Source organism: Lepisma saccharinum, chromosome 3 (genome assembly GCF_977018435.1).
Source record: "Lepisma saccharinum chromosome 3, izLepSacc3.1, whole genome shotgun sequence".
NCBI lineage: Eukaryota > Metazoa > Arthropoda > Insecta > Zygentoma > Lepismatidae > Lepisma > Lepisma saccharinum.
In genome coordinates this window covers 20,242,981-20,266,906 of record NC_139231.1, presented here as the reverse complement: position 1 = coordinate 20,266,906, position 23,926 = coordinate 20,242,981, and the positions used below count along the sequence as shown (strand labels likewise).

The 23,926-nt window shown below is 38.9% G+C and overlaps 1 protein-coding gene across 1 annotated transcript in view; it reads right to left on the bottom strand.

Annotated features, from left to right (window-relative positions):
• Mgtor (nuclear basket protein megator) overlaps positions 1 to 23,926 on the bottom strand; it is a 362,060-nt gene that overhangs the window by 234,823 nt on the left and 103,311 nt on the right. The window lies entirely within an intron of this gene.

Below are 23,926 nucleotides of genomic sequence, written 5' to 3'. Positions count from 1 at the left end.
CTCAGTTGCACATTATTTTTCTTCAGTCCCTCAAACTTATACAGTGAAACCCTGATATTACGTTTCCACATTCAGGGTGGCTACAAACAAGCAGAAATGAAATTCCCTGACTTTTCCAGGTATTCCAGGACAAAATTTACATTTTTCCCTGACAATTACAAACTAAACTAAATCAATGTTTTTGCAAATGAAATAATAAACTCATACAGATTCAGATATGGATTTGTTAAGTACCAATATTATCTTCTATGAAATTGACTTAATTTCTTCATTCTCTATGATTTGAATTCAAACTGCAAAATAGTGAATTTGGAAAATCATTACAATTCACAAGCTAGGGAAGGATTATGGAATTTTATCATACACAGTAAGTTTAAAATAAAATACCTGATTATTTTTAAAGTTACGACTAAATGAGATAAGAGTGAAGAGTGATTGATTAAGAAATACAATTTGTAATTTATCAGTCTCCTTATACATTCTCGGTATTATATGTTGATATTTCCACTGAGGTTTGGAACCCTCTGCATGCAAGAACCATGAGTGCGGACTGCGGACTCATTTTTCAATGCATAAAGCTACTTCTCTCCTCTCTGTAAAGCAAACAACTTAACTCTTGCATATAAGTGAAACAATTGAAACGAACAAAATAAAGTGTCATATTTCCTTACATTATCAATGGGATTTCTGCTTCAGTACAGTATATCCAAGTGAAGTACTGTGAAACTGACAACATGCAGTTATACCATTATTGCTGACGAAAAGGGTATGTACAGTAGGCATTAGAAATTTAACGCAAGGAATTTATAGAATTGCATTGTATAGGTACCTGATTTAGCTAACCACACATTAAAACAGGAAAACACTAATAATAAAAGCTTCTGAAAGTTCATATACGAGCGGCATCCTGAAAAAAGCTCCAATGGTGCCTATACACAGCACTAGTGGTCGGAGAGCGACACACACACACATGCAGGCAGGAAGAAGTGGCATGTAACTGTAATCTGCTACAGTTGCAATGTAGCCGTTTTAGGACAGTTCTAGGTTAAAGATTGCAGCTCTCATACAGTCTCCCAACGACTGTGACGTAGCCTATATTGCACGCTCAGAATTTGGCACAGAGCCACCAGCAATCGTGTGAGGTGTGCAGACCGGACGTCGTGAGTGACAGTATGGTCAGACTATGGTGCAGACAATTCACGGAAGGCCAAGTGAATGTGCACAACCCCATACAGCTGAGTACACACGGGCCCTTTGCATCACTTCAGGTGAGAGATCTTGGACCACTAACTGTACAGTCCTGGCCTTGAATGTACAGACTTTCATCTCTTTGTTTAACTGAAGAGGTTTCTGACAGAGCAAGGATTTGATACCTACACTGCAGTAGAGATAGTTCCAGTCTTTGCTGTCAGACACATATACCATTAGTGTCATGCTACGACAAATGCCATAACAACGGCACAACGGTGGTGATTATGCCGAAAATTAGGTTAGGACTCAACCGTTACTAATGCAAAAAATTACAACTGATATTCTTGTTTTATTTATGCCTAATCGGTAGGGACCTTGATATTTTGTTATTTTTTTTTCAAATTGGTGTAATTTCTTATTTTTTATTTTTTACTATACAGTGTTATTTTTCCCAAAATTCATGTTTTCATTTTAGCGCATTTTCTGGCAAATGTATGAAGTTATACCTTCATGGTGTTTCTAAACTACTGTTTCAAATTGTAAGTCACATGGCTTACGCCTCTTCGTGAGTTTGATATTTTGAAAGTTATTTTCCATACCCCTTTTTTTAATTTTAAGGTAAGAATTTTAGATAATGGAATTTTCCCCGTATATACTGAAGGGTGTATAATGACCATAAGTGGCGACGCACCCAAAAAATTAAAATCAATCAATCTCACGTGACAGATACCGGTATATTATGGCACCAAAAATTGACATTATCTTTTTTTGACTTGTTAGTGTTACGTTTTCCAAATTCGCGTTTTTGTTTTAGAACATTTATCTGCCAAATAAACCGAAACTTAATACTCCATTGTGCTTGTAAACTATTATTTTAAATTGTAGGTCACATGGTCTACATATTTTCGTGACAGTTTGATATGTTGGAACAGATTTTTGAGGAAGTAAAAGTAAAGTGCTCCCCTGCACTTTTAAATGAAGGTGTATAGGGGTTTGGAATTAGGGCCCCACACTTTCTTGATCACGGCTGAAGGTGGGGGTGATGTGATCAGCACCACGCTCCTGGCTACCTTTATCCCTCAAAGTTTCCTCAAGGTACCAGCTTCATATGATGCTGGGTGTGTGCTGGAGCAGTTTGAATAGGTGGAAAACATCCTGGTTCTCCCCCGCAGGGGATCGACCCAGGATCTCTCGCATAGTAGTCAGACGCCCTAACGACTGAGTTCCATTATTACTCGCTCGACAAATGCCGATGGTGCGACTCAATGTGATCAAAAGTATTCAGACACACAGCGAAACGTGTGTTTATCATAGAGGGTGACACAGTACTGCCATCTACCGCGTGGAACACATAGTCAGCGAACTCAGTAGTCTGCACACAGTGTGAGACAGCAGTAGGTACGGGATGGTCTGAGGAACTCACAGACTTTCAACGTGGTCAGTTGGTTGGGTGCCACTTGTGTAGGAAGTCTGTGTGTAAGATTTCCACCCTCCTAAACATCCCTCTGTCCACTGTTTCCGCCCATGTTGCCCATGTTGACCTCCAGAGACCATCGAGTGTTGAAGAGGGTCGTACAGCATTATCGTCAATCATCAATCGCCACCATCACACAGGAATTCCGAACTGCATCAGAATCTACTCCAAGCACCATTACTACTTGGTTTCCATGGCCGAGCAACTGCCCATAAGTCAAACATCACACACACAAATGCCAAACGCTGCCTCGTGTCGTGCAAGGAGCGTCGAAACCGGACCATAGAACAGTGGAAAACCTTTGTGTGGAGTGATGCATCACAGTACACAATGTGGCGATCCTTTGGTAGGGTGGGGGTGTGGCGAATGACTGGTGAACAACATCTAACAGCCTGTATAGTGCCGACAGTGAAATTCGGAGGTGGCAGGGTTACAGTGTGGTCATGTTTCTTCTGGATGGGGCTTGACCCCCTTGTTGCTTCACATGGCAATGTCACGGCACAAGATTACGTTGACATTTTAACAGCTTTCATCCTCCTACCATCGAAGACCAGTTCGGAAATGACCATTGTGTCTTTCAACACGACCGAGCACCCGTTCATACTGCAGGGCTTGTGGGGGTGGTTTGATGACAACAACATCCCACTAATGGACTAGCCTGCACAGAGTCCTGATTTGAATCCCATAGAACATCTGTGGGATGTTTTGGGATGCCGACTTCGTGCTAGACCACACCGATCCACATCAATACCTCTTCTCATTTTGGCACTCTGCGAGGAATGGGCTGCCTATCCTCAGGGAAGCTTCCGGCACCTGATTGAAAGTATGCCTGTGAGAGTGAACGCTGTCATCAAGGCTAAGGGTGGGCCAACACCGTATTGACTGCCAGTGTTTCCGATGGAGGGTTGCCCAAACTTGTACTTTATTTTCAGGTGGGTGTCCGGATACTACTGATCACATAGAGTAGCTTGGTAATTCAAAATATATATCTCGTGCGACAAATACAAAGATGTGGCTCCCGTGTGACGGTAGATATGCACTCGAGCTCCTGTTAGAACCCTGCCACTTTGCTCTGTGATGCCAAAAATGGTTTTGATAGAAGTTGAAAACAATCGTGGGAAATACATGATTTAATGTGGCTGTCGGAATTATTCCATGTACGTATAACTCTATAGTTTACTCTTGAGTAAAATGTTGGAAAACTTTCATGTTCTATGTACACTTCGCAACATCTTATTTGACCGCCCTGAAAAATTTCAAAGTCCGGAATTCGTAAATTTGGCAGCATAGCGCTTCAGAGCCAACTAAGAGTAGCCAACTTTGTAACATTTCTTCTTCCTGAATGAAAACGCTCTTGCGATTTTTTTCATTCTTTCACATTCCATAAAGTAAAGATACCCTAAAGCAGTAATAAAATATATGAGTAGACAAAAAAAATGTTAAGTAGAAATACGAATGTTGAAAATATTACAAGATTCTTCGTTCTGAATTTGAAAATAGGAAAATGTATGTGCATTGTGAAACACTGAAAAGGTTTGCGGTCACATCTGAATGCAAGAAGGCAAATTTATGATGATTTTATGCGAAATGTTTAGAAAAGATACTTTGCACAACACCACACGATTCAGCTAAGTGTGTCTTTTCTTTGGTTCTTGGCGAAAAATGGTTCGAAACTCCGGCACAATGTTGCTTCAACTGAGATTAACGTGTTTTACTGAGCTTTCTGTTAGCAATATCCTGGAGTAGTTGGTTAGATGACAACACTTTCGCTTTTTTTACTGTTTTCGTCAAGATCGAAACATCGTAGGTTCAAATCCCACCCTTTCCTTATTATTTTTTCCTTTTTATTTACAGAGTACGAAGTGTTCTAATAACGTAATATAATATTATATGATATTACTGTAAATATGTATGCGATGCATGCTCAGTGGCGGCGATTGGGTTTCAAAACTGATGGGGCAAGGTGGGGGAGGGGGGAGGGCAAGGACAGTTTCTTTCCCTTGGTAGAAAATGTTTAGCATAATGCTGGGTCATCTGCCCCTCCACACTCCATAATCGTTGCCACAGTGCATGCCTCAAATAATGCTTCTACTAATGTTTTTAATCTTTCAGTGATTGGCAGGATTTTAGGAAATACTTTTCCTTTCATTCAACTGTTATAAGTTAACACATATTAAGAACTTACATGTCAACTTTCTGCATCCGGAAATGCTGGACATAAACCGCATAAATATCAACGGAAATATCCAAGAAACGTAGATAAGCATTCTTGTCCAAAGCCGTTTACTTCCCGAAAAATATTTTGCAAAAAAGTAGGTTTGAACCCATGACCTTCCATTCCATAAGCAAACGATCCCCCTACACCACACGGTTCACGTTATTTTATGCACCCTGTTCTGATCCCACTTTAAACTGTAGGTCCAGTCCCGATTAGCCTTACTATGCATAAAGTTGACTTAAAACACCAAATCAAACAATTCATCTCCTTTCAGAGTGGGCCTTCTATGATACTGTAGTCGGCCAGCATCCGAAAATACAGTTCTGCTTCGCGTATACCAGAGTGTAATTGCATTTAATATTGTGACTAATTTTACTTTAAAACTACAGATTAAAGCGATAATAGTGTCCAGAAAAAGAACCTCAAAGTAGATCTTCACACAAAGTATTTTAATCCATTGCCAAACATTTCAGTTAAGAATAATATTATGCTTTTCCATTGACCGTATTTTCGATTCATAGTGAATTTGCTAAAAGGACCATGTCAAGAAATCTAAATATGTAATTTTTACTAGTAAATGCATTTAAAATTCACGAAACAACAAGGGAGGAGAAAAATAAACCTCAAAAATAAGCAAAAATGCAACAAAAACTGTTAAAAATACTGACAAATAATCTAAAAGCCAAAAAAGGCTGAAAAATGCAAAAACAAAATGTAAAATAGAAAGTGTTTTCCGGCTCTAAGTGAAGGGAAACGGACATGATATCAGGTTTAGCATTGATTTTAAGGGTCAGAAAAGAAGTTGATTTTTCATCAACTTCCGGACTCTAATTAGTAATTATGACAATTGAAAAGGTTGGAGGTAGCTTACTTAAAATTCTCTTTCTAAGGGATCGTATTGTCCCATATCTCCACTTTATAATACAGAAAAAAATCAAGTTCATATTTCGAAAATGACTTGGAGTTTTCCACAACGAAAATATGTTTTTCATAGTTTGAAGTTCGTTAGTATTATCTTTCAAGGTTTCCATTGTTTTCATTTCAAACATATTTTATATTTCATACGTTCGTTCCTCTCTCTTTTCATACAGTCTTTGGAAAAAAGCTGAAGTTTCTTGTCAAACGGGGTCTGCTTCAAATTACTCCTTTTTGCTCTCCTGTTCCTACTTTAAACAAACAACAACATACTTCGTAACTAAACGATTTCTTGTTCATATCATGGAATTTTTACACAATTTACAAAATATGAGGGAATGCCAATATACATGTTCATCATTTTTCACTTTCAGCGTTCTCGATTTTATCTGAATTCGTTTCCTCATGAAAATTGCCATGAGGAAATTAAAGAAATGACATTATGTGTGAATTGGTTTCTTCAAACTGGTAGCAAATTTTAACATGAGCTAGCTGGAGAAGAGGTAGCATGCTTGATATTCGCGAGGAAGGTCGTAGGTTCGATTCTCCACCTAGGCAGGATTTTTTTCAGGACTATATCGTTGGGTGTAAAGTTTATCCATCGGGCTAAGAAGTTAACATTGGTCTCTGTATTTCACGAGAGGAAAGGAAATAGTAAGAGAAAGTTATTTCGATGATAGAAGGAAGTCACATAAAAAAGGTAAAGTGTTCCCCTGTGCATAGCACCACGCCATGAAGGCGTATAGGGGGTGTGGGGGTAACGCCCCACACTTTCTTGATCCGGTCGTGAGTGGGGGTGATGTGATCAGCATCACGCCCCTGACCGCCTTTACCCCCCAGGGTTTCCCCCCAGGTACCCATGTTATTCGACGCTGGGTAGGCGCCGGGGCCGCTTCCACCGTTAGAAAAGTTCCCGGATTTGAACCGGCCGGGGATCGAACCCGGGACCTTGAGCATGGTAGTCAGACGCGTTACCGACTGAGCCACCGCGGCCTCGAAGGAAGTCACATGCCACGTGGAATGCACAGAATCAAGTTACATAGAGCTAAGTCTGTAATGGTGGTTTCAAATATTGCAAAGTTAGTGCGGAAAGTTTGTTATATCGGACACTCGTACTTTCTGTTCAAAGAAGACAAACATTTTAGATACAAAGCAGTGAGGAATTAATGATCATTATGAGGTTTTGAATTTTTTGTTTGTCACTCACTATATAAATACTTATTAGTAGTTTCTTATCGAATCGGCCTCCGTCGCAATAATAATTTACTTATGTTAATTAACTATTTACTATTAGTTTTAGACGCATGGTAAGATGGTGGTGAGGGGATTGAAAACAGTCATTACGAAGGAACGGACATACAATTACCAATCTTAGCAATTTGAACTCATTAAATGCTCTCCTTCCTTACAGTACTGCACTACATCACTACTTAACATAACTGTATATCTTTTTTTTAGTATATCGAAATCAAATAATAAATATTTTAGGTGTCAGTGAAGAACACACAATACATAACTTAAATAACATTACATTTTGCATTCTGAATACATATATGTGATTTGTGAATTAATCATGATGTGTGTGTTTACACAACATATGAACAATAACTAAAAAGAAAAGTTTTAACTTTAAATTCTGGAAATCTCCAACTTCTAAGGGGAAATATGCGCAGAATGGACGTCCCTCAAATGTGCATCGGATTAATTTTTTAAATATTCTAATATCAACGGTATCTGTTCAGCAAACAAAAAAAAAAAAAAAAGAGGGTGGGATTTGAACCCGCGACCTTTCACGCTTGATGAAAAATAAGAAGAGCAGCACCAAACCAACTGCTCTGTGTTAACTTAATGACGTTACACCCTTAAAAACATGTTGACGTTTATGAAGATTCCCACCTTCCTGTGTTTCAAGCAGATTTTCTCGACAAGTCGTGTAAAATATATGTTTTTGAGAACTGTTCGATATTATGCAAGGTATTGTAAATAAAATGTCGCATAAAACTCTCACAAATTTGCTTCTATCTGCACAAACTTGATGGCAATTTCCTCCAGGTGGAGAAATACTCTATTCAGTGTTTCAAACCCCCAAAATTTCAATTCGAGCAAGCAGAATCGTAAGTATCCCTCAAGGTTCTTTTTACAATTTATTATTTTTGTTTGATTGTGTATTATAATAGCGGTTTGTAGTTTCTAAGTTCATGGAAAGTGTTAAATTGAAAACCTCTCACCGCAGCGTTTTTTGTCTAGTGGAAGGACCTACTCAAAGTTGGCTACTCTCACCTGGAGCCGAAGTGCAATGTTGCTAAGTTTACGATTTCGGGACACATAATTCTTTCGGGCGATCAAATAAGATGTTGCGAAGTGTACACAAACATGGCCTAGAAAAGACAAGAATATTGGATTTCATGGAATTTTACGTTGTTTTAGGACATTTCTTTAAAAAACGTCACTAAAAATGCCAACAATTCGCATTTTATGCCAAATTTGCATTATTTCGATATTTCGAACGGGCAAAAAATGTGTCCAGACATCACTGCACATTCCTAAACATAACTTCGCAGCAATTACCATTTTTCACGGTTTTCACGTGAAAATCAATGTCCCTACTAATCGGAAATTACTCTCTGGCCACCCCTCGTATAAATCAGTAGATGGAAAGTGAAAATTTAGCAGGGCTGGCAGAGAAAAGTCAATTCTTGAAGAAAGTGATTTGCTTTTATGATTGAATGATTCGAGTAAATATGATATTAAAATATTTACGTATTTATTATTAGTATTTTATTTCATAATATTGGACATTAACTTCCCTCAGTGAGAGATTAATGACCATCTCTCACGAGTTTAAGCAGACAGGATAGAAAGTGGCGTTAATTTCATTGCAATACTAGCGTTGCAGTAAATTTGAGGTTGGGAGCATGCACTTGCCAATTTTTATAACTTTCACCAATGCAGATTTATGATTCACTTTTTCATGATAGTATTCAATATATATCCCGTTTGGTTGGATTCTTCTTGATATCTAAGAATAGTGAAATGTCATTGTAAACGTATGTTAACTTGTTCGAAACCAGTAATACGTCAGGATGATGAAAGAAAAACCTTTGTAAGCCCTGCTACATTAAATAAGGCAAAGTGTGCCAGAAGAGTAATAAAATTCCAGCAGCATATTTGCAGTCTAAAGCTCTTCTTGTTTATGCACGTGATTTTTGTTGGATGTTGCAGTCCATGCAATTTCTGTCGCACGTTGTAGTGAGATACTTTGTCAGGTGGCGATATTCGACAAAAATTGTATGTATCAATGGAACCTAGTTGTTTCCATCTTCCTTCAGTTTGCCCAACAAACAACGATGTCCGACAACTATCGGACGGCGCCACCCGCTCTTATCCCCTCCATCTGTTGACAAGTCCCCTTATTACTCCCATACGGACAAGAGAAAATTATAATTCAATGCATTTTCCACGTAATATTTAGAGGCTTAACCTTTACTCCCCCGATGCTACCATATGGTATCATCAGAGTAAGGTCGTACTGGCCCGATGATACCATATGGTATCATGGTGCTGATTACGAAATGAATGTGCTTTTTGGACCTTCATACTCTTATGTTTGGGTGGAAACTATGACACAGGTCTGGAGTAAGCCTGGGAAATTCATATTGATGACCAACCTCCCCCCCTCTCCGGAACATATCCATGCCACATTTCCGAACAGAGTATCACCTTTTTGGCTCATTATTATACTTGTATGGCAGCCAAAAACATGAAACATGTTTCATTCTCTTGAGAAATGTCCATTATTTGAAAAGAATACTAAAGTTCGCGCCTTCTTCCCAAATAGCGAGAGAAGGGGGGCAAGCTCCAGATTTTTTTATTTTTTTCATTGAAAATCGGGGGTCGCGCCCCCAAAACCATCTTTCTCGGTTCGGCGTTCTAAATTGTACACGGTTGCATGCTCTGATGTTTTAGCTGCAAAACAAATGTTATCCGAAGTAGATTGCTCCCATAGTGTCCGAGTTATTACAATTTTCTGAGCAATATGCAAATTACCTATTTTTCATAAAAACAGAGTTTCACATTTTGTATTATTATTCAACTTCAATGGCACCCAAGAACATGAAACATGTTTCATTCTGTTTGGAAAGTCCATTCCTTGAAGAGAATACTAAGGTTTGTGACTTCTCCCCAAAATAGCAGGTGAAGAGGCGGCAAACTCCAGATTTTTTATTTTCTTCATTGAATTTCGGGGGTCGCACTTCCCAAGCTCAGTTCCTCGGTCCGGCGTTCTGAATTGTACACGGTTGCATGCTCTGATGTTCTAGCTACAAAACAAAACTTATCAGAAGTAGATTGCTCCCATAGTGCCAGAGTTATAACAATTTATCTCCAAAAATGCAAATTACCTATTTTTTGTAAAAAAAAATAATCACATTTTGGCTTATTATTAAACTTGTATGGCAACGATAAACATGAAACATGTTACGTTCTCTTGGGAAATGTCCATTATTTGAAAGGAATACTAAAGTTCGCGCCCTCTCCCCAAAATAGCGGGGGAAGAAGGGAAAAACTCCAGATTTTAACGTTTTTTTCCATTGAAACTCGGGAGACGTGCCCCCCAAGCCCCCATTCCTCGGTCCGGTGTTCTGAATTGTACACAGTTGCATGCGCTGATGTTTTAGCTGAAAAACAAAAGTTATCCGAAGTAGATTGCTCCCATAGTGTTTGAGTTATAACAATTTTCCTCCAAAGAGTGTTCGAATTTAGAATTCCCGCCAAGAAGCCAGGGCGAGAGAAATTTCTCTCTCTCTCTCTCTCTCTCTCTCCCCTGCCATCACTGGTTTCTGGCGCCGTGGTTGTGTTGCGCATAAAAGGGGCCTAAAAGTTGAGGCCGAAACTTACGAACGAGATTTTCTGTTCCTGTGCAGAGTTCCATAACGATCTTTTTAAATAAATAAAAAAGTCAATGAAGACGAAATTCCCTGACATTTCCCTGACTTTTTTGACACCTCAAATTCCCTGACTTTTCCCGGTTTTCCAGGTTTTCCAGGTCTGTCGCCACCCTGCACATTATACGTTTTCCCGTTTAATACGTTCAGCCATCCATGTCCCGGCAAAAGGCTATGTTAAATAATAGGTCGCTCACCTCGATCTTACGTTTGCTGTAACTCCCGTTTCCCGCTATATACGTTTTCCACGAAGTGCTGATGTAAAATTTGCCAGAAGGCTGGTCCATTGGCCAGGCAACTTTTTCCTCCTTTTCCTTGCTTTCACAGCTGTTTCATTCACCCTGCGACCTTGAACTTCCAGATGTTCGGTTTTTCATGCGAGAGGAGGGAGCGAAGAGGCATGGTTCCATGGGAGGGGGGTGGAGGGGCCCACATGTTGCATTTGTCCTACCTCCCTTGACAGACAGGAAGGGAAAACTGCACTTCTTGCATTCCCCATGAGGATGAAACTGGCCGATCCTGACAACAAGCACACTGTTGCCAAACAGATTCTCGCTAAATGCTGCCTTCCCCAGAGTTTGGACAGAATGTGCATGACTGACTGAGGTGTCTTTGTTCACCCTTCCCCCTCCACAAAAACGCGAGTGGAAAATTGACATCAGGACTATCGCCATCGGCTTCTTTGCCCAAACACTTACGGAATCTTTCCCAGTTGATGGGAACAAAAAAAAGAGGTGGGGGGGGGGCTTGTTTGTAAAAGCTTTTTTTGTTCGTTGGAAATGGAAAAAAATTTAAAGGATGGAGTCGTTTGGATTCCTAAGGAAATACGATTGAATGTAGTTCGATTATTTTTAATCTGAAGTTTTTTCACAAACGCTATATAATTTGGTTATCAGAATGACGCTGAAAACGCACAAGCTAAAGTGATTATTTTTTTCTATGGGCAGATAGGGCAATATTTTACTCACTGACTGAAAGATATTCTTGTCAAACGAATTGTGTGTGTGTGTGGGGGGGGGTGAAGTTCGGACAAATTTATTCTTCTACGTGAGGCAGAGAATGTTTTCTCTACGTATATTATGTGACTTGCGTGTTGTACAGTGGCGAGGTGTGCGACAATATTTTCTGAGAGCAGCCAATTTAGTGCACATCTAAATGCCATTAAAGTGTGTATTTGGGCCAAAAGAGCATATATTGATTTGCTTTTCTCATTTGCTGGACAGCCGTGGTGGCCTAGTCAGTAGGGTGTCCGACTCCCATGCTGGAGACCTGGGTTCAATTCTAGGGGTGGGTGAACTACGCTGCCACATAAAGCAGCTCTGGAGCTCACCCAGCCTCAAATAAATTTTACCTGGGGGCAACATTGGGGGGTAAGCATGGTGCTGATCACATCCTCTCCAAATTGGCAGAGATCGAAGAATATGTGGGATAAAGGCAGCCGGAGCATGGTACTGACTAGATCATCTCTCACATCCCCCTACATGTGTGTCACGTCATGGTGCAAACTGTACCTTCACCTTTTTCTCATTTACAGGTGGGGGAATGATTTGCTTTCTTATGTGCAAGGAAGAGCCCCCTTACATGAGACATCTTAACCAATTAACATAAAGGTGAAAAGCGATCTCCCGTCTCCTTTCCTCTGACATCTAAAATTACGTTGTTGCTTTTGAACTTGAATGCGCAGTCAACAAACATAGCATATGGCGAGTAAAAAAAAAAATCAACCCTTTTCTCTTTCTTTAATGCCCTGTGTCGGAAATCTTGCTCATATGTCTGAAGCATTGACATGACAGCATGAGAAAGCGTTTAATCAGTGATCCTTCTCCCCCTCTCCCTTCCCTCCTCCTATCTTTCTGCAACTTGGCCTAGAGTCGTTTTCACGTTCAGAAGAGACAACGGGGTTTATGGAGAAACCGCACAGTGTTGCCAATACAGCGCTAGCTCATGTTGCCGGGAAATGATGACCTTCCTTCACAATGAAGGTGTTACATATTTTGTATATATAATGATAATTATATGTAATTATTAACAATGATATTATACTGTGAACGTTACAGTTACCCTTTTTACTATGATCCATTGCGATCACTACACACGCGAGTGTAATGCACTAATATGACACTTCAGAAATCACTTAAAAAAGTAAAAAATCATTGAGAGCTCACACAACTGAAAACACTTTTTCGGGAGAGGGAAAAAGTCTAAACAGACCAAAGCAGATCTCTCACTCAAGTAAGGGGACCCTGGCACATGGGTTAGATTCAAGTTGCAACCCAAACAAACAAATGAGTTATGGCCCACGTGAACTGATAAGACGTGAATGACTCAAGCAAGGCATGTCATATTTCTATGAAGCCCCATATTTTGTCACCTGTTGGAAAGCCTTTCAAAGGTTAATATGGTGTCTATGAATTTATGTGTACGTTGGAAACTGAAAGGTGATCTTCATTTCAGCATTAATGTCGACAGTAATGTAAACGAAAACAACTGTGTATTTGCGACAGCACTAATGTTGCTCACAACAGCAGCATTGGAAATAATTGTCAATTATTAAATTTAAGTAATTTCAATTCTATTATAACAAACTGCATGAAGTTCATATTTTTACTGAATGGAAATAAAATAACAACTGGAAAACGTGGTGGTGATTAGCCGGAATGCTGCGGTGAGTCAGCTCAAGATGGGCAGACAACGTCTCCTTACTTCGCGCGCGGTTCGGGTTAAAAATAAACTCCAAATGCATGGAAGTAATATTTCTGGGAACCTTTGAGTGGTTATAAAAAATAATTTCATTATTTTCTCCACAACTTCGTCGCTGGAAGTTTTTACTTGGAATTACAGAACAAAAAATGGCCAGCGACGACATTTTCTACTGCACGAATATAAAAAATCTCCACATACTTTATTTGAATATTTTTTAATGCAAATATGCTTTAACAGGGTGGCTACAAACAAGCAGAAATGAAATTCCCTGACTTTTCCAGGTTTTCCAGGACAAAATTTACATTTTTCCCTATGAATGCTGACTCATTTTTCAATGCCTCAAGCTACTTCTCTCTTCTCTGTAAAACAAACAACTTAACTCTTGCATATAAGTGAAACAACTGAATCGAACAAAGGAAAGTGTCATATTTCCTTACATTATCGATGGGATTTCTGATTTAGTACAGCATATCCAAGTGAAGTGCTGTGAAACTGATAGTGTTGCTCTCGAGACGAGACACGAGACGGGACAAGCCTTTTGAAATTCGAGACGGGACGAGAAGGAATGCCTTTCTCGTCTCGTTTTCGAGACGAGACACGAGACGGGATGGGACGGCTTTTGAAAAGTCTCGTCTCGTCTCGAATGTCTCGAAAAAATAAAAGCAAAATATTTAATCAGTTGCAAATACTTGTTTGCTTGGAAAAAGGTATTTCAATTAGAAACGTTGATAAGCGCGTGTTAAGTCAAAAGAAGACTGACTATTCTAGAGAGAGTAATGAATGAATGAATACCTAAACTTATTTTCAATACTGTTTCGAAACACAGGGTTACTCCCCATTTTTATTTTTCAATTTATTCCAGGTTAATAACTTTATGTTACGATAGTACTCCAGATACTAATACAATTCTGAATAACATCAAGTAAAAGGGCAAGTAGAGAAGGTGGAAGGAGGGGCCAAAATATCGTGGAGTATCGGAGTCCGAGATTTATCTTGTAAACATAGTCTCAGCTCTATAGGTTGGAAAGATAAACAGACCGACGGATAGGGTTTATTATTATTATTTAATTTTTACATCAAAGGGTGTACAGAAGTGAATGTTATTAGGAAGTAGGAAAAACATTGTGGGAAACATAGCAGTACAAATTGATAAGGAGTTGTTAGGAAAGTTATTAAGGAGTCAAAGATATTAGCAAGACTAAGAGAAGGAGATAATTAGGGACAAATAATCTTGCATTATCCCACTCCGAACAGCTGAGAGCTAAAGAGGAGGAGAAAATACGGGTGTTATGGAAAGAAGTAATTTGGGGATTTTAGTGTTTACAGGGAACCATGACAACATTTTACCACGTGATTATTTGCACGGGTTGCGAAATTTTTAGAATGTTATGGTGACGACGCCAGAGGAGGCAGGGGGACGCCCCATGTCAGACACTTCGCCATCCCCCCCACGCGCCCTCCAACTGAAGTTAATTAAATATCGAATAATAAGAGAGTTCATTCATAAGAGTACGACGATTTTCACCTTTTCAAAGTGGTGTATTCTGCATGATATCACTTTCCTGCTTATAATACCAACTTGATTAACAAATATTAATTTTTTTAGTATATATATAGCTATGTGTATGTGACTTTCGTTCAAGATTCGAGCGCCGACCTGGGCATAGGTGATTTCTCATTCATTTATGTCCTGTAATAGCCGAGATTAACCTAAGTTTTAACCAGTCTTAAGAACTGGGAAAAAGTGTTGAATGTGGATGGTTTTAAAACATCACGAATATTTTCAGGACCACAAGACATCATCTGTAGTACGGGCAAATTATTCTAATCGTGGTCGTTAGTGACAACGCTAATTATTAAAAGACATTCAAAGTTGATTCAAGATTTGGTTGGTTGGTTGATTTGATGTTTTAAGTCCACTTTAGGCACAGTAAGGCTAATCGGGACTGGACCTACAGTTTAAAGTGCCTCCACTGGGTATCGAACCCAGGACCAAAGGTGATCGAAGAAAACCAGACACTCCATGTCAGTTGTTGTGGATTCATCGCGGTTTCTTACTATTCAGGGACTTGAATTTCGAGATGATGAGTCTGAGGAAACCGTAACAAAGGGAATTTCTTCGATACTCTTAAAGTTAATGAGGGGATATTTTTTGGAAATGTATTGAACGTGAACCTTAAAATGCAAATTACACTTAAAATTCGATTCAAAACATATCGCGGGCAGGTAAAAGAACGCTTATTAGGATTTGCCACTCTTCAATCATTGGATGCAGGTTCGCTCTTTCTCGTACATATCAAAATCGAAGAACTTCTTCCCATGAACCCCATAGCTGCCTATAATTGTGTAGCACAGACATACGTTGGAGTGGTAGAGTAAGAGTAAGTATTGCCAGGGTCAGAATATTTCTTGAATTATGAGATAACTGTAACCTTTGTCTGATTTTTTTATCCTGTGATAACATTTCCCTGAAAGGTGAAACACAAATTTTGCCCAAAACTCTTGAGCGTTACGAAGATGGTTGTCCTTAAAATCTTTGAAAAGGCTTGCTCGAAACAGGATGCTGGATGCAAACTGCCTCATTTGGCTGTTCTTGCCATTGAGAAGAAATGTCAAATCCTGGACGTACCAAAGGTGGGCAATGTGTTCTCCAAAGCACATAGAGCAGAATTCTCCTACAGGAGAAGTGCCTCACATTGTTTCTAATACTTAAGAAGATTCATTTCTTCCAACATCACGTTTATTTTGCAAGAAAATTAAACTCTTCGAAGCATTTTTTCGTCATTTATATTATTATTTTATAACTAAAATATTTATATCAGTAGTTTCATCTCAAGAAAGACGATGAATTATAAAATTATGAATGTCTTCCAATACTGAAATAGGCCACTAGAGACAACGCAACTTTACAATAAAAAAGAATTAATGTCTTTATTAAAACGAATCATGTGGAGATAAACTCGTAATCAAGAAGTAAATTTAGGCAGTAAACGTCCACTCTAAATAAAAGACAAACACAAAACACCATACATGAATATAATAATAATAATATTTATAATAATAATTATTATTATATATGTATATATATGTGTAGTGTTTTCGGGCGTTTTAATGTGACTGCCCCCTTACAATATTTTGTTGCCAGCCTTCCGCCCTGCCCCCCCAGTCACATTTCTCTGGCGCCGTCACTGGTTGGAAGTAAATTTATTAGTACGAGGAAAGTAACATTAGCTGTTGACAGTGTTGCACCAAAGGACGTGATGTGTGCTACTGTTTGTATAAATTATAGGAAATTTAAGCAAAAAATTATAATTGTTGAGACTTGAGAGTTGTTTCCTTCATTTGATCGTAGGAAGAGGTTTTCTGAGACAGGGTGGGATTATTTTACACATACATGAGAAAGGGTGGTTGTTTAAAGATAGAGACGTATTTTGCACATTTTTTAAAAGTTCAGATAAAACGAGAATTTAGCCTTACTCTTATGAAAAGAAATAACGCAGTACAGGGAAAGAATAACTCTTCACATTTCTCGCACCTGGTGGGATGCAACCCACATGCACAAGAGTATTGCAGGAAGTCTATGAACGAGAGGATGAAGAGGGATATGTGAAATTTGACTTAGCTGCGGGTGAATTAGTTTATTCTAATATTCTTAAGGTTGATATTGGGTTTTAAGTCCACTTGATTCACAAATAGGCTAAATCGCGAACCGACCTACAGTTTAAAGTGCGATCCGATCCACTTTGTGCCTCCATTGGGTATCGAACGCGGGGACCCTTGATTACAAGACCTCGACGTTATTACTACGTAATCGGGGAGGCACCCAATTTACACAAATATGTTGATTCCAATAACACGTTATATGTATAATCTGATAATGATGCACTTTTGGTGCATCTAAACATATTTTTTTCAACTATAGCATGTCTAAAAGAATCATTGAAGTTGGGATTCTTATAACTTCAGGAGGCACTGCTCTGTAAATGTGCGATATAAAATATACGCAGGTTTGCCTTCCATACGTGGTGGTTTTGTCACGTTTCTTCGCTTCGTACAACATACACTTTTGCAGGAACGGCTTCTTGCATCCTCCTGGGGCCTTGCTCTAGCTAAACAAAAACATATTTTTTAGCATAATCGAGGGTTACTTTTTCATGCCGAACAAGAATTTTATTGCGATCATACGGCTTTGAATGACAGTGTCAATGAAGATTTATGTACACTACTACTTATAATAATGAGAATAAAATATTAATCAGGAATTTTATTTTTCGTCAAGTGGACTTAACATCCTTTTTTGTTATTTAGCAAATATTCAATTCATCACCTTTTTTGACATTAAACTTCTTGCCAGGACAGTTGTTTTTATACAAATTTAGGCGATCTTAACTACACGTGAGCTAGATATTAGCTAATATTCGTGCTGTTATATTACTATTCTTCTACAATCTTTGTAACATTTCATGTAATAACAATAATAGAATTGATTAATTTACATATTCAAGTGAATAGACCTATGAATTATATTAATGTATTAATTTAAACATTTGCTTAATTGTTGTCGTTAATGTTATTATTATCATCTTTTATGAAACACTTGGCTCGGACACCCTCCCCCGACATATATTTCTAGATGCGTGCTTGTCGAAGGATAAATTAGATCAAGCGGTGGTGGTATCTGACTTAGAGACTAAAGAGAAAACAAAGAAGTATGTGCGTCATAAGTTGAGCATAAGAAACAGCACCATATCACAAAGAAACACTTTTTGAAACTTATGTCATAGAATATGTTTAACAATATTAAGAACAATAAATGCTTTCTATTTGTAATATACTAAGTATTGAAATTTTAAATAGTCTTTTGTGTTCGTACTACACATTTAAAAACTTTTTGTCGCTCCCGAGCGCCAAGCTTAGAATTTAAAGAAGAAATGTACATTTTCATAGTGCACGGAAGTTCGACATTCAGAAAGAAAGAAGGTCTAGTGGAAAACATTTCAAAACTTCCAAAAGGTATAGCAGTAATGAAAAGAGCACTCTAGTATGGAAGCCAGAAAAACCACAAGGTAGATTTCATAAGATACCTAGCAATCAGTAACCAACAAACTGCATTTTTAATATTAATGTCCTCATGATTAACGAACCTTATTTATTCTCACCACGCAATGGGTAAAATATTTGGAGCTTTATCCCACTTTCCGGAAAAATATTTCGTGTTTCTGCTACTTTTGACTTTTGTTGGCATGATATCCCGGATCACTTTTACGAGACGAGACGAGACAAAACGAGACGGGACGGGACGAGACGAGACGGGACAGAACCCTTCGAGACGGGACACGAGACGGGATAAACGAATATTTTCGAGACGAGACAGCATTTTCACAAGACGGGACGGGACAGACCAAAGTCTCGTCCCGTCTCGTCTCGTGGGCAACACTAGAAACTGACAACATGCAGTTATACCATTAATGCCGACGAGAAGGGTATGTAAGTATTAGAAATTTAACGCAAGGAATTTATAGAATTGCATTGTATAGGTAACTGATCTAGCTAACCAACACATTAAAACGGGAACACTAATAATAAAAGCTTCTGAAAGTTCATATACGAGGGGCATCCTGAAAAAGCTCTAATGGTGCCTATACGCAGCACTAGTGGTCCGAGAGCGACACACACACATACAGGCAGGAAGAAGTGGCATGTAGCTGTAATCTGGTACAGTTGCAATGTAGCCGGTTTAGGACAGTTCTAGGTTAAAGATTGCAGCTCTCATAAAGTCTCCCACCGACTGCGATGTAGCCTACATTGCACGCTCAGAATTTGGCACAGAGCAATCGTGTGAGTTGTGCAGACTGGACGTCGTGAGTGATAGTATGGTCAGACGATGGTGCAGACAATTCACGGAAGGCCAATCGAATGTGCACAACCCCATAGAGCTGAGTACACATGGGCCCTTTGCATCACTTCAGGTGAGAGATCTTGGACCACTGGCAAGGCAAGGATTTGACAGCTACATTGCTGTAGAGATTGTTCCAGTCTTTGGTGTCACACACATATACCATGGGCATACAAAATTTAGTGCCATGCTGCGACACATGCTAGAACAACGGTGGTGATTATGCTGAAAATTTTTCCCAAAATTCACATTTTCATTTTAGCGCATTTTCTGGCAAATATCTGAAATTATACCTTCATGGTGTTTTTAAACTACTGTTTCAAATTGTAAGTCACATGGCTTATGCCTCTTCGTGAGAGTTTGATATCTTGAAAGTTATTTTCCATACCCCTTTATTAATTTTAAGGTAAGGATTTTAGATAATGAAAATTTGGTGTGGAGTTAGGGCCCCACACTTTCTTGATCACGGCTGAAGATGGGGATGATGTGATCAGCACCACACTCCTGGCTGCCTTTATCCCTCAAAGTTTCCTCAAGGTACCAGCTTCGTATGATGCTGGGTGGGCGCCAGATCAGTTTGAATAGGTGGAAAACATCTCGGTTCTCCCCCACAGGGGATCGACCCCGGGTCTCTCGCATAGTAGTCAGACTGAGCTCCATTATTACTCACTCGACAAATGCCGATAGTACGCACTTAGCTTGGTAATTCAAAACATATCTCGTGCGACAAATACGAAGATGTGGCTCCCGTGTGATGGAAGATACGCACTCGATCTCCTGTTATAATCCTGCCACTTTGCTCTGTGATGCAAATGGTTTTGATAGAAGTTGAAAAAATCGTGGGAAATAAATGATTTAATGTGGATGTCGGAATCATTTCACGTACGTATAACTCTATAGTTCACTCTTGAGTAAAATGTTGGAAAACTTGCATGTTCTTTGTACACAAACATGGCCTAGAAAAGACAAGGATGTTGGATTTCATGGAATTTTTCATTGTTTTAGGACATTTCTTTTTAAAAAAACGCAAAAAATGCCTACAATTCGCATTTTTTTGCCAAATTCGCATTATTTCGATATTTCGAACGGGCAAAAAATGTGTCCAGACATCACTGCACATTCCTAAACATAATTTCGCAGCAATTACCATTTTTAACGGTTTTGGCGTTTGCAAAAAATCTCTCACGAGATTAAACAGACAGGACAGAGTGTGGCATTAATTTCATTGCAATACTAGTGTTGCAGTAAATTTGAGGTTGGGAGCATGCACTTGCCAATTTTTATAACGTTCACCAATGCAGATTTATAGTTCACTTTTTCGTGATAGTATTCAATATATATCCCATTTGGTTGGATTCTTCTTGATATGTAAGAATAGTGCAATGTCATTGTAAACGTATGTTAACTTGTGCGAAACCAGTAATGCGTCAGGATGATGAAAGAAAACCTTCGTAAGCACTGCTACATTAAATAAGGTGAAGTGAGCCAGAAGAGTAATAAAATTCCAGGAGCATATTTGCAGTCTAAAGCTCTTCTTGTTTATGCATGCCATTTTTGTTGGATGTTTCAGTCAATGCAATTTCTGTCGCATGTTGTAGTGAGATACTTTGTCGGGTGGTGATATTCGACAAAAATCGTATGTATCAATGGAACATATTTGTTTCAATGTTCCTTCAGTTTGCCCAACAAAATGCCTTACTACGACGTCCGACAACTATCGGACGGCGCCACCAGCTCTTATCCCCTCCATCTGTTGACAAGTTCCCTTACTACTCCCATACGGACAAGAAAAAATGATAATTCAATGCATTTTTCACCACATAATATTTAGAGGCTTAACCTTTACTCCTCCAATGATACCAACCATTATGGTATCATCAGGGTAAGGTCGTACTGGCCCGATGATACCATATGGTTTCATGGTGCTGATTACGAAATGAATGTGCGCTTTGGACCTTCATACTCTTATGTTTGGGTCGAAACTCTGACACAGGTCTGGAGCAAGCCTGGCAAATTCATATTGATGACCAAGCTCCCCCCCCTCCGCAACATATCCATGCCACATTTCCGAACAGAGTTTCTTTCACATTTTGGCTCATTATTCAACTTCTATAGCACCAAAGAACATGAAACATGTTTCATTCTCTTGAGAAATGTCCATTCTTTGAAAAGAATACTAAAGTTCGCACCGTCTTCCCAAATAGTGGGAGAAGAGGGGGTAAACTCCATATTTTTATGTTGTTTTTTTTTTTCATTGAAATTCGGTAGTCGCTCCCCCCAAACCCCCTTTCCTTGGTTCGGCATTCTGAATTGTACGCCGTTGCATGCTCTGATGTTTTAGCTGCAAAACAAAACTTATCCGAAGTAGATTGCTCCCATAGTGCCCAAGTTATAACAATTTTCCTCCAAAAATGCAAATTACGTATTTTTCGTAAAAAACAGTTTCACATTTTGGCTTATTATTCAACTTGTATGGCACCCGAGAACATGAAACATGTTTCATTCTCTTGAGAAATGTCCATTCTTTGAAAAGAATGTAGCAAACTCCAGATTTTTGTCTTTTCCATTGAAATTCGGGGGTCGCACCACCCCAAACCCCCTTCCTCGGTTCGGCATTCTGAATTGTACCTGTTGCATGCTCTGATGTTTTATCTGCAAAACAAAACATATCCGAAGTAGATTGCTCCCGTAGTGCCAGAGTTATAACAATTTTCCTCCAAAAATGCAAATTACCTATTTTTCGTAAAAAAAGAAAAATCACATTTGGCATATTATTCAACTTGTATGGCACCAAAGAACATGAAACATGTTTCATTCTCTTGAGAAATGTCCATTCTTTGAAAAGAATACTAAAGTTCGCAACTTCTTTCCAAATAACGGGAGAATAGTGGATAAACTCCAGATTTTTTTTTTCATTCATTGAAATTCGGTAGTCGCTCCCCCCAAACCCCCTTTACTCGTTTCGGCGTTCTGAATTGTACACCGCTGCATGCTCTGATGTTTTAGCTGCAAAACAAAACTTATCCGTAGTAGATTGCTCCCTTAGTGCCAGAGTTAAAACAATTTTCCTCCAAAAATGCAAATTACTTATATATTTCGTAAAAAAAATAATAATCACATTTTGGCTTATTATTCAACTTTTATGGCACCCCAGAACATAAAACATGTTTCATTCTGTTGAGAAATGTCCATTCTTTGAAAATAATACTAAAGTTTGCGCCTTCTCCCCAAAATAGCAGGAGAAGAGGGGGCAAACTCCTGATTTTTGTTTTTTCCATTGAAATTCGGGGGACATGCCCCCCAAACACCCTTCCTCGGTCCGGTGTTGTAAATTGTACACCGTTGCATGCGCTGATGTTTTAGCTGAAAAACAAATGTGATCCGAAGTAGATTGCTCCCATAGTGCCAGAGTTATAACAATTTTCGTGAAAAGACTGTTCGAAGTCAATGAAGACGAAATTCCCTGACATTTCCCTGACTTTTTTTGACACCTCAAATTCCCTGACTTTTCCCGGTTTTCCAGGTTTTCCAGGTCTGTCGCCACCCTGTTTAAAGTATTGATAAATTCTGAGTACCACCGTCACCTATGACAATTAAAAAACAGTGTCAATTTTTTTCATAATGAAAGCTTCAATTTTACGGCATGTTTCAACGTTAGGAATGAAAACAATGTAAAAATTGTGTTTTCACAGAAAATTTGTGTTTTTAATTTATCTAAAATTATGTAAGCAAGTTACCAGTTTTTTGTGTTCACCATCGTATTCTCTACAAAATTTCCTGCAAAACTGCAGGTACCGATTTTACTTAAGCTAAATTTGTAAATCCAGAAATTTGACAACAGCGCGCTCGTATTTCCCATAAGAAAAGCATTGCCCATAAGAGCCCATTGTGTCTTCTGAACGTGAAAACGACTCTAGAATGAGCACACTTCTGATAAGACTTGTTCAACTGCAGTGGCGCCACTCCACCAACTGTTTGTCTCCCACTTCCCCTTCCTCCTTTACAAACCTGTCGAAGGGGTGTCTGCGAACAGCAGCAATGTTTGTCTCGAGGCTCCACAGCTATGACTCATCCACTCTAAAGGAAAGAAAAATGGCATTGTTTTGAAACTTGCCTCGGAAGTTTTGCTTTGACGATTAGGGCACACGAGCACCAGATACAAAGCGAGGAGTTAAAAAAAGAAGAACAACCTTCTTTTTTCTTCTTGTTCTTCCTTCTGATAAACACCTTGAACACACAGAGTAGTGCAGGAATGAAATGCACATGATGCTAAGAATAATATAATCGCCACTTATTATCGGAACCATTCACATGCTGAAAATAAATCATGCAATATTAAACGTTGACCAGAAAAAACAAAAAACATTATTTACAGGGAAACTATTAGTGGAAGGGGTGTTTGCCCTCCGCAATACTATTAAATACAATAATAAATTTTCCATTAATATGGTTGTAAATAACAATCAGTTTGTACCTAAGAGGGGTTGGTGAGGTCATAGCCCCCCCCCCTTTGGTTAGTATTTCTAAGAAAAAAAGAACAAATATACCTAACCCCATCCCCCTCATTCGAAAATCCTGTGCAGGTC